The sequence below is a fragment of the Dreissena polymorpha genome, chromosome 4, assembly GCF_020536995.1.
Source record: "Dreissena polymorpha isolate Duluth1 chromosome 4, UMN_Dpol_1.0, whole genome shotgun sequence".
Classification (NCBI taxonomy): Eukaryota; Metazoa; Mollusca; class Bivalvia; order Myida; family Dreissenidae; genus Dreissena; species Dreissena polymorpha.
This window is the reverse complement of record NC_068358.1, coordinates 128,210,250-128,222,107: the sequence shown is the minus strand read 5'-3', so window position 1 is coordinate 128,222,107 and position 11,858 is coordinate 128,210,250.

The following is an 11,858-nucleotide window of genomic DNA, read 5'->3' as shown; positions in this document are numbered from 1 at the left end:
AGGAACATGCCGGACCGGTCGTGTGTATTTTGGGCGGGATTATATGTTCTATATCAATAAACTGCGTTTTAAATAAGCTTTTCAGAGATGCAAAAATCTTAATACAGTACGATCAGATGACAATTAAATCCCAGAGTGAGTTCGGAAACAACAAACGTATCTCGAAATAGATTCGGAACCCCCTGATTGCAATCAAAAAGAGGCCGACAATTAAAAAAATCCCCGGCGGTTTTCCTGGTAAAACACGTCAGTACCTATTTTTAAACGGAATGCCGCTACACACAGTTTTTGATTGGTTTCCTCGAAGTGACGTGTTTTCTCAATGAAAATACGTTTGAAACTAAAAGCCGGGATCGCCCAGGATCGTCCGGAATGATGAAGGTATAAAACTCGACATGAACACAAAGTAACTATAAAATTAATAGTTATTTATCAATTTTAAATAATTTTAATTTGTTGTCATTATGGAAAAGTTATTCCATCCTTTGGACGATTAATAAATCCATTTAGAGGAAGATAGAGACTTTATTTAGATTAGAAGTGTTTTGACAATATTTTTTACGCAATTCAATTAGCAAATTAAACTAATATTAATGGTCGATCCCGGCTTTTAGTCGAGAGTTAACCGTGTACAATTGTTACAACTACCTGGGATTGATAAAAACTGTTCAGCTGGTTGAGATTTGATGCAGTTAATGATGTTAATTGGTCAGATTCAGTCAAGGCATGGCTGTTACTGTCAGAAGACTGTCATTGCAAGTGGAAATTTCCGGTCCTACTAAATGCTGCTAAGACGCGCAAAGACACACAAAGACGTACAAAGACATACACAATACTCATTATTAATCAGAGCTCCGGATATATTTTTTAAGATATAGAGTTTTTCACTCATGACTTTTTTAGCTGATGAGTAAAATACAAAATGAAATACTTTTCTTAAATCTTTGATTTTGTATTTTATAAAAAAAATATAATATACATGAACATGCAAAAAACATGTATTAATAATAAAGAACAACTACTCTTGTTTACATAAACATTTGCATTTTGAAATGGCTGATCAAATAATCCGAATTGGGGCATTGTTGGTCCAACTGATAATTGCACAAAATGCGTATGCCAATTTGTATGATGATTTTTTTTTCACTCATCAAAAGTATAATTCATGCGTATTTGGAAATTTTCCATAAGTATTTTACGCAAATGCGCATCTTATCTGGACCTGTGCTCTGTTAGATTTTAAGTCAAAAGCATCTTAAACTTTTTATGCCAGGATGGGTTTTAAACCATGAAACAAAATAGTAATATTTGATTTGATCCCCTCTTTGAATAAGGCTTATTTCAGTTAGATCTAATTGTTTTCCATAAACATTTAGTTGTTCATTTAAACCTCAATTCGCTTAGAATGGGATAAGATGAAAATTGTTTCATGAATAAATGATGAAAATAATATTTGTTCAAGCGAAATAAATAATCATTTTTCAACAAGAATTTTTTTTGAATGGTTATTACTGGCATAAAATATTTCACAGCCTTTTCACAGTTCATATCTCTTTTATAACCAATTTAAGATTTTATTGAAACAAAATATGCCTGCCATTGCCTAAATGGCATTGTTTTCATAATATTATTGATGCAAATGTGGTATTTATTTAGCTTTAATCCACTATTGAAAACATCTAACATGTGCAGAAAAAGTATGCTATTTTGTTTATGCATGCAACATAAAATACATGTACTTTTTATTTTAACAAATTGGAAATCATATTGATTATTATGGTGTGATTGATTGTTTGATGAATAGAATACTGGTTCTAGCAACAATGTTGAGAGAAAAATTATTTTTCTCCTAACAGACATCATAATTGCTTGACAAGGCTCATTTATTGTTGCTATAATGTAAGCCTTGGAAGTTTAACTGTTTTACGTAATGTTAACAAAGTATTCTAATGTTATTTTTTTATTTATGTTGTTTAGATGTTATAATTTACTTGAAAATGTTTTTATTGACCATATTAAAACTAAGAAAACAGACTACGTGTCGTGTATTTATTGTCCCTTACTGGTGAAACCGGAGGAGACTTATGGTTTGCGCTCTGTCTGTCAGTCTGTCAGTCTGTCAGTCTGTCAGTCCGTCACACTTTTCCCGATCCTGCGATAACTTTAAAAGTACTTCATATTTTTTCATGAAACTTGAAGTATGGACAAATGGCAGTATGGAGATAATTCCCGTGATTTTGTGTTGTTCCTACGTCAAGAATTCTGATTGCTATGGCAACAAATAGACTAGAAATATTGCTGAAAATAGTGGATCCTGTGATAACTTAAAAACTTCTTCATATTTTTTCATGAAACTTGAAACATGGCCAGATGACAATATGGAGATTATGCACGTCATTTTATTGTGTTCCTTCCTCAAGAATTCTGGTTGCTATGTCAACAAATATACTAGAAATATTGCTTAAAATAGTGAAATTTAACCGGTAGGAGACTTCATTGCTTGGCAATAGTCTTGTTTCACTACCTTTCAGCATATTCACTGCCCATTTGATTCGTTTATTAGTTGTTTTCTCTGTGTTTTGTTGCTAAATGTTTGTTATGTCAATGCTTGAAATATCCTTGATACGTTTTGGCTGTGGCACTTCGCCAATATCATCAAATTCCTCGTCCAAAAAACTTGTCATCGTCAAGTCCAAATCCTGTTGTTTCACAAAGAAAATCGTCCAGTTCCTTGCATGTACTTGTGTATTTCTCAAAGATTTCAAAATTGAAAACGCATTTAATTTCTCCACTTGTCACGGATTGAATCGAGAACTTTTTGACAAGTCCATCATGTCTTGTATCGATAACATTCCAGTTATCATTCGATCCGCGATAAAAGCACACTGCCCCGATTCGAACTTCAGACATTTTAGTATCGGAGCAGCAGATAAACACCGTGGGAAATTGGGTCAATTTTACGCATTTGTTTTCAAAGCGTAGTATTTTTCATGTGACTTTCATTCATAAAACACCGGATTATTACGCTGGTGGAAAATGTATCGGCATGTTTTGCTTAGTTACAGCGCGTGCTTTCAGTGTATAAGCTCCGCCCATAATTATTGCAGAATAACCCACAGACGATTTTCTTCTTTGTTTATATGAAATTTGGCACGTGCCGTGTTAGAATTAATAATAACAAACTATTTAAAGGGGCCTTTTCACAGATTTTGGCATTTTTTAAACTTATTCATTAAATGCTTTATATTGATAAATGTAAACATTGGATCGTAAAAGCTCCAGTAAAAAATCAAGAATAAAATTAAAAAAAGGAAAAGAACATTGCCCGGAGCAGGTTTCGAACCAGTGACCCCTGGAGTCCTACCAGAGTCCTGAAGTAAAAACGCTTTAGCCTACTGAGCTATTCCGCCGAGTACACATACTTGACGTATTTTATACATTATATAAGCAATCTTCGTAGTTGCACAAAATTTAACGACAAAAACAGATCTCTCCAAATTATTCAATCGTTACGCGTTGAAACGCTTTATAATTTTTAGGTTTTAAAATCGTCAAAAGATGCATATAATGGCTATATTAGAGCATGGTAATTGTTCAGCATTACTCTTTCCTCACAAATATCATAACTAAAACGAAATTTTGCGAATCTGAAACAACTTTTTTCAATTTTGTCAATTTACCAAAGCGTGAAAAGATCCCTTTAAAGAAAACTGAACTTTACATACGCTGTATGGACAATGCCAATTCGACCTTCAATATAGTTTATTTAACCAAACGCACAGCGTAAGAACGATGCACATGTTCTTATTGATTATTCAAATACTTTGATGATAGTTAACTTGCTTTACGGCCATCGGCCCTTGCATATACTTAAACACATACACAATGCATATAGTTATAATATCAATGTGATTTAAAAGTGGTACAGCAATTGTGCAAGTTTACATTATTGTACATCTTTCGACGGCATAGTACATATACATGGCAATATTTCGTACAATATTTTCATTACGCGCGGCAATAGCGTTATTAAATTTGTTGATTGTTGGCTGATTGTAAAACATGGAAGGACTATACTTTTCTCGCAGATCTTCATAGAAAGAACATACAAGTAAGAAATGATATTCGTTTTAAATATAAGTCTTGCACAAGTGACATAACCTTTCGTTTCAATCTAGATTTATGAATCGCCAACGTTCAATCGTAAGTTGATGGGATGTTTTTCTGAAGCGAAAATGTGCATTTCTAAATTTTCGAATTAAAAGGACGTTAAGGTACTTTTCCCATTCAAAATATATTTTTAAACCGGGAAAAGTTATCAGTTTTGAAGTATCATTGCAAAATTGTGACCACGGCTGTTTAAATATATCTTTCAAGCGTTGAAATAAATAGGACAAAAATACGTTTTCAATTACAACACCTTTTCATTCCAGATATGCCTACATACATACCCGACATAAATTGACTTTATTATGTGAATAGTTGGCTTAGGAACGATTTGTAAGCCGGATTTGGTTTCATGCAATTAAACTATTTATTGAACTTCTTTACATTTTTAGGTGTATTTAAAAACAGAGAACTCGTCCCTAACATTGTACGGAGACTACTTTTAGACGTGAAATACTGATGCAATCTACTACTATGGGTAGTGATTATTCTAACAAAACTTGCATTCCTTTCATGCTTTGTAGATTGTTACTGATACAACTCACAAAAAGGTATTGTTGAGCCCTTTAAGTAACTTATAATAGCACGATTTTCGTAAGATCCAGAACAAAGCTCCAGTTATGAACAAAATCTTAGTCCTTAATCCATGTTAAGTTTCAGTTTAAAAGTCAAGTTTCGTTAATTTCATGGTGCTTACTATATAGATCAGGTTCTAGGCAATATATTCCATATTTGTGCTGTTAAAATGTGTCATAAATGGTTTTAAACAGCTCATTTTCATTTTTAAAATACTTTAATGTTAAAATCGAAAAATGTTTCATCCACCATATTGCTTCCGGCGTTGCCTGGGTACTACGCATGCATACATTAGACATTGCCATTCGTACACGTAGAACATCAATGACATTTTACACATACACAGTTGTCATTAAGGGGGTCAGCCTAACAGCGCAAATAAAATTCTATCAAGCTGAACTATCTTTATGCACAAATATCCAAACTGTTATTATCCGATGCCCGCACATCCATTCAACGTACTATAGTTATGAATCTTTTTACAAGTAATGTTGAGTTAAATTAAAAAATCGTTTTAATGCCTCAAAGTTTACATACAAAGTCGTTGAATGCTACTCTCATTTATGTAAAAGCGGACATATGCGCGACGAAATATTACGTTTTATAAAGAGAGTAACAAACATTAAAGAGCACTGCGGAGAAAAATGCGATTTACCGAATTTGGTACACATTCCAAAGTAAATTTCTCGGTAAAATGAAAACGCAGATACATCGTGTTTAAAAACAAGGGCGATGCTCTAACGAGAAACATGATTTGTCGAGTGCATCGGTATTATTTAAGCTTCGCTTTAAAGTCGAGCGAAGCCATGTTAGTTAACTATTACAACGATGGTAATAAGTCAGTGAATTCAAATTGCGTGTAATAAGTATTACAATAAGCAGTACTCCAGATTGCCGCCATGTCAAGTACGTATAATTAATACCTGTGATATATGCACGCCACAATCATATTTGTTGAAATGTTTATGTGTTTAAAAAGGTATATGTTTGATGAACGAATCTCGGTAATTGATTCATCCAATAAAAAAGGTTGATCTTTCTTCGTTTTAATATGATTTTTAAATAAATAGTAATATTTTGAAAACATCTGCTCATTCATATAAAGAAATCACTTATGTAAAAAAAATCGTTGAAGATTATTTTCCTATTTAACTGATTTTTTTACATTCCTCATCATTTAATAACATTTAAGAAGAAAGAATATTCCATTACAAAAATTAAACGGAATCGAATTTGTGTATGTATTTTGTAAAAGATGGAACAATCGTTGATTCTGTATGTCATGGCTATTTACCTTTTTTCCGGAAAATAGTTTGTTTGGTATTTTTGTGCCTTGGCTCTCTTTAACGCCGCTTATTTTTGTAAATATTATAAATTTGATTTTGTAATACAATTTTTTAATACTTGGTCCTAGTTTTAACATGCCTTAATTATTAAGTATTATAGACGTACATGGCATGGCGCAAGTCGCAATAAATGTATGACTCTAGCTGACAATTTTAGGCTATATGGATGAGGGTGGAACGATAAAAACCAATATTCGAGATAAATTAAAATATGTTCAATAATAAAACCTTCTTTGTTTATATAGTTATATTACATGAATGCAAACAACTTTGATGCATCTGGCCCGAGTATGATGCGTCCCGTCTGAGTATGCTGCAACCAGTCCGATCATGATGCACCGAGTTAGAGTATGATACACCATGTCAGAAAATTATGCAACAAGTATGAGTATGATGCACAAAGTCCTGGTATGATGCCTAAATTTCGATTATGATGCACTCAGTCCAAGTATTATGCGCCCAGCCCGAGTACGATGCGCTCAGTTCACGTATGATGCGCCCAGTCCGAGTATGATGCAACCAGTCCGAGTATGATGCACCTAGTTCGAGTATAATGAAGTTCGAGCATGATGCACCCAGTTCGAGTATGGTGCACATAGTTTGAGTATGGTGCACCTAGTTCGAGTATGATGCACCCAGTCTGAGTATGGTGCACCCAGTCCGAGTATGATGAACCCAGTTCGAGTATGATGCACCCAGTTGGAGTATGATGCACCCAGTTGGAGTATGATGCACCCAATTCGAGTATGATGCACCTAGTTCGAGTATGAAGCACCCATTTCGAGTTTGATGCGCACAGTTCGAGTATGATGCACCAATTTAAATTCAAGTATGATGCACCCATTCCGAGTATGATGCACCCAGTTGGAGTATGATGCACCCAGTTCGAGTATGATGCACCCAGTTCTAGCATAAAATGCACCCAGTTCGAGTATGATGCACCCAGTTCGAGTATGAAGCACCCAGTCCGAGTATGATGCACACAGACCGAGTACGATGCTGTCAGTTCGAGAATGATGCACCCAGTCTGAGTATGATACACCCAGTCTGAGTATAATGCACCCAGTCCGAGTAAGATGCAACCAGACTGAGAATGATGCCACCAGTCCGAGTATGATGCATCCAGTCTGAGTATGATGCACCCAGTCTGAGTATGATGTACCCAGTCTGAGTATGATGTACCCAGTTTGAGTATGATGTACCCAGTCTGAGTATGATGTACCCAGTTTGAGTATGATGAACCCAGTCCTAGTATGATGCCACCAGTCCGAGTATGATGCACCCAGTCTGAGTATGATTCACCCAGTCTGAGTATGATGAACCCAGTCAGAGTATGATTCACCCAGTCTGAGTATGATTCACCCAGTCTGAGTATGATTCACCCAGTCTGAGTATGATGAACCCAGTCAGAGTATGATTCACCCAGTCTGAGTATGATTCACCCAGTCTGAGTATGATGCACCCAGTCTGAGTATGATTCACCCAGTCTGAGTATGATTCACCAAGTATGAGTATGATGAACCCAGTCTGAGTATGATTCACCCAGTCTGAGTATGATGCACCCAGTCTGAGTATGATTCACCCAGTCTGAGTATGATTCACCAAGTCTGAGTATGATGAACCCAGTCTGAGTATGATGAACCCAGTCAGAGTATGATGAACCCAGTCAGAGTATGATGCACCCAGTCTGAGTATGATTCACCCAGTCTGAGTATGATTCACCAAGTATGAGTATGATGAACCCAGTCTGAGTATGATGAACCCAGTCAGAGTATGATGAACCCAGTCAGAGTATGATGTACCCAGTCTGAGTATGATACAGCCATTCCGAGTTTGATGAACCCAGTTTTAGTATGATGCATCCAGTCCGAGTATGATGCACCCAGTCTAAGTATGAAAACCCAGTACGAGTAAAATGCATCTAGTCCAAATGTGATGAACTCATTCCGAATATGAAGCATCCAGTTCGAATAAAAGGCATACCTACTGAGTAGTATGCTAAAGTCCGAGTATGATGCATCAAGCCGAGTATAATGCACTCGTAAGTCTGATCCTTGACCCTTAATCGATCCATGTACAAAGAAGTAAACTTACAGGCTAAACACATGGGTGGCCTATCAGACAATTCACATGTCATTCACTTTATAATATTGTTGGCTAAATATTTTATCTTTAAATGCAAACAGGAGAAAACAACACCACTAGTAGAACTTTTTGTACCATTTTTAATACTAGAATTAAACTCGAGGAATTAATCGCAACAACACAAAACAAACTACATATTTTTAATACTCGCTGGGCGCTTTTTTTGCCCAATTAATACACCTACCCTAAAAACATCTTTACACATACTCACTTACATAAGAACACCTACCTTAAAGCAACAAACACCCTTTTTTTCTTTATTTTTTGTATATTTGTATTACAATCTTTATTGCCTTGTGTAACATTACACCATTATTGCAAACTTTTAAATATTGTTTGAAACTAATTCAAACATTTCATTTCACACCAACTATTGTCTTCATAGATGCTATGTATTACAAGTAATATAAAAAACTTTGTGAAACATTTTGCTTAATGTATGTATTTCTAGTAATATGTAATTGGCAAAATACACATGCTTTATCTACAACAATCATAGTCTTCAAAAATGCTATGTACCATTATAAAGTAATACATTGTGAAACAAACATACTAATTGTGTGTATATTTGACATATTATGTATTATGTTATATGCTAGGTGTATTGTGTTTACGAAGGAAATACAAAATGGAATTTAAAAAAAACACTAACAACATGCGATGCACATGATAATAACTGTTGACACAGTGTTTGATCAAAATTCCAAATAGTGCACCGTTGCACATATGCTCATAGCTACCATGTGTGTAAGTTTCGAGGTTCTAGTGCTAATAGTATAGGAGGAGATAGTGACCGACCACGCCTACCCCAAATTGTGTTTTAATTTCTTTATTTATTCACCAATTGACTTCAAAATCTCTTATGACAACACGGTCTATCTCGACCATCCATGTCCAAATTACCCACCCCAGGGCCATTGATAAAGGTAAAGGCAGCTTGGTTCCCGTCCTCTTTTAAATTTATTGAGAGGTCCCGTACCACCAAAATTTTTCGTACCCATTTTTTTTGTCGTACCTAATGTTTTTTTCGTAACCTATCTTTTTCGTACCCAAAATATTTCGTACCCAATTTTTTCGTACCCATTTTTTTTCGTACTCGGATTTTTTTCGTACTTATTTTTTTTTCGAACCAAAATTTTGTTTCGTACCCACTCTTTTTTCCTATCCTTATTTTGTTTTGTACCCAAATTTTTTCGTACCCAAATTTTTCTCGTACCCAATTTTTTTTCTTACCCAAATATGTGTTCGTGCCCAAATTTTTTTGCATAATTTATTCGTACCCAAAATGTTCGTACCCAATTTTTTTCTTACCCAAAATTTTGTTTTAATATAACTTCTTCATTTATTCATCAATTGACTTCAAATTAATACTGAACATCCCTTATGACAATCCACCCGGGGCTCAACCAAGATAGGCCTAGCCCACCCAAAAATGCCTTTTGATATAGCATCTATGCCACGTGCGGATACGCGACGGCTTCTGCCGCGTCACTTCTAGTTTTCAATCTTTATTAATTACATCAAATTGAGTCTGCAGAATAGAATAAATGCCGACATGACATCAGATAAAATATCGATCTATCTATTATTATTCGCTGATGACACGGTTTTGTTTTTTGAAACACAAGAGGGTCCTTAAGAATCATAATAAAATCTAGAAACCTACTGCGGTAAGTGGAATTTTAAAGTTAACATTAAAAAAAACCAACGTAATGTTATTCCGAAAAGGTGGTTCAATCAGTAAGACAATAAAATGGACTTACAGATCAGGAACTAGAAATCGGGAAAAGTTTTATTTACCTTGGAATTTGTCAAGTGGTGGATCTTTTGTGTCCGCAACAAATAAATTATATATGGCAAAGCATTAAAAGCATGCATTCTTTGTTCAACCTAACAAAAGATATGAGCGTACCTATGAATATAATGTTTAATTTATTTGACGCATGTGTATCACCCATTTAAAACTATAACCGCCAAGTATGGCGATCCATCAAAGCGGAAAATATCGAGCGCGTTCACCGTAAATTTTGTAAAATACTATTGAACGTAAAAATGCCGACAAATTCATTATCGCTATATGCAGAAGTTGGTCGCTTATCGACAGATATGTCAGGGTGGTTAAATATTTTTTGAAATTACATACTGCACCCCCTGTACGTCGATAATCCAAACTGAGAAGAATAATTCAAACTGAAGAAAAAATGGCGACAGAAATAAAGACTCCAGTCATTTATTTCTAAAAGTACGTTTATTTAAGGTAAGGTGTGACATAATAAACGTTTCTTTTTGATAAAATGTTATTTGCCGGAAATAATGCGCTTATAAACCCAAAACAATTAAAAACAATTATGTCGAAATAAAATGAATATGTTTGAAAATCTGGAAAAAGTAAATGAAATTGTCGAAATGTTTAGGCCAAAATCAATTTTAATCGAATGTTTTTAATGTTTAAATGCTTGGACTTATGTATTAACCTTTCATATATGTATGTACAAAATTTGATTGGCGTAAATGCTCGAAAACGCAATATATTCGTATTTGTTTGAGACAAAAATAAACAAATTGGATAATGACCTAACTAGTGTATGGATAATTCCAAACTAACATTAGAAAGTCGATGGATAATGACCAAACTGCAAGATGTCTTTATGTAAAGATCTAAGTAATTTGAACACTCTTGTAAAATATTTCCAGATTTATTTAATTGCTGACAACACAAGCATTTTAGCACATTGTTGAACAATCATCATACAAAAATGATTTAGTTTTCCTTTCTGGTAAAACAGAAGATAATGGAAAACTACAGATGTTATTATTTATTGTACAGAGTCATTTAAATGCCTGAAAGAAATACTAACCCATAACACAACTAACCATTACGTAGAAAAATTAAACATTAGTGAACTTACCTTAGATTAAACAACCGACAAATTAGGTTATCGGACAAAATATATACTGATATTACTCCAAAAAACATAGATGAACAACATGAGCAACTCACTATTGAAAATGGCGTTATCTGTATAATCAAAGTTATATATAAGTATCATGTATAATGAATCAGATCAGTAATGCCTAAAATAATATTCAAAACCTCTAATATGGTGACAAATACATGAATCAGCGGGGCAAGTGCCACTTTAACCTGCAGCTTCAACTCGAATCCCTTTAAATCAAGTGATTAAGTAATAAGTAGGGACATTTTTAAATTTCTATGCTTTTCATGCTATCCAAAATGAAATGGAACACGTGTTATGACATCTCTGTATACGTGGAATGCAAATTTCACATGCTTATTTTGCTTCTAATCTCAATTGTATATATACAAATTACGTTGAATTTGTTTTCATTATAACAAATAAATGAATGTTGATGTTCGTTGAAAGTATTTTTTATATTCCATTATACACATCGTGTGAGTTTTGGGTTATAAATAGTTGTTTTCAAAGAATAATATCCAACCTGTCTTTGGAAAACATGTTCAATATATCGCAGTTTGTGAATTATCCATTTTGAGTTTGGTTATTATCCACATAAATTTCATATAAGTTTGGATTTATCCATAAACTTTTATACCCGTCCTGCTGACACATGATTTTAACACAGAAACACACTAGGTTTTAA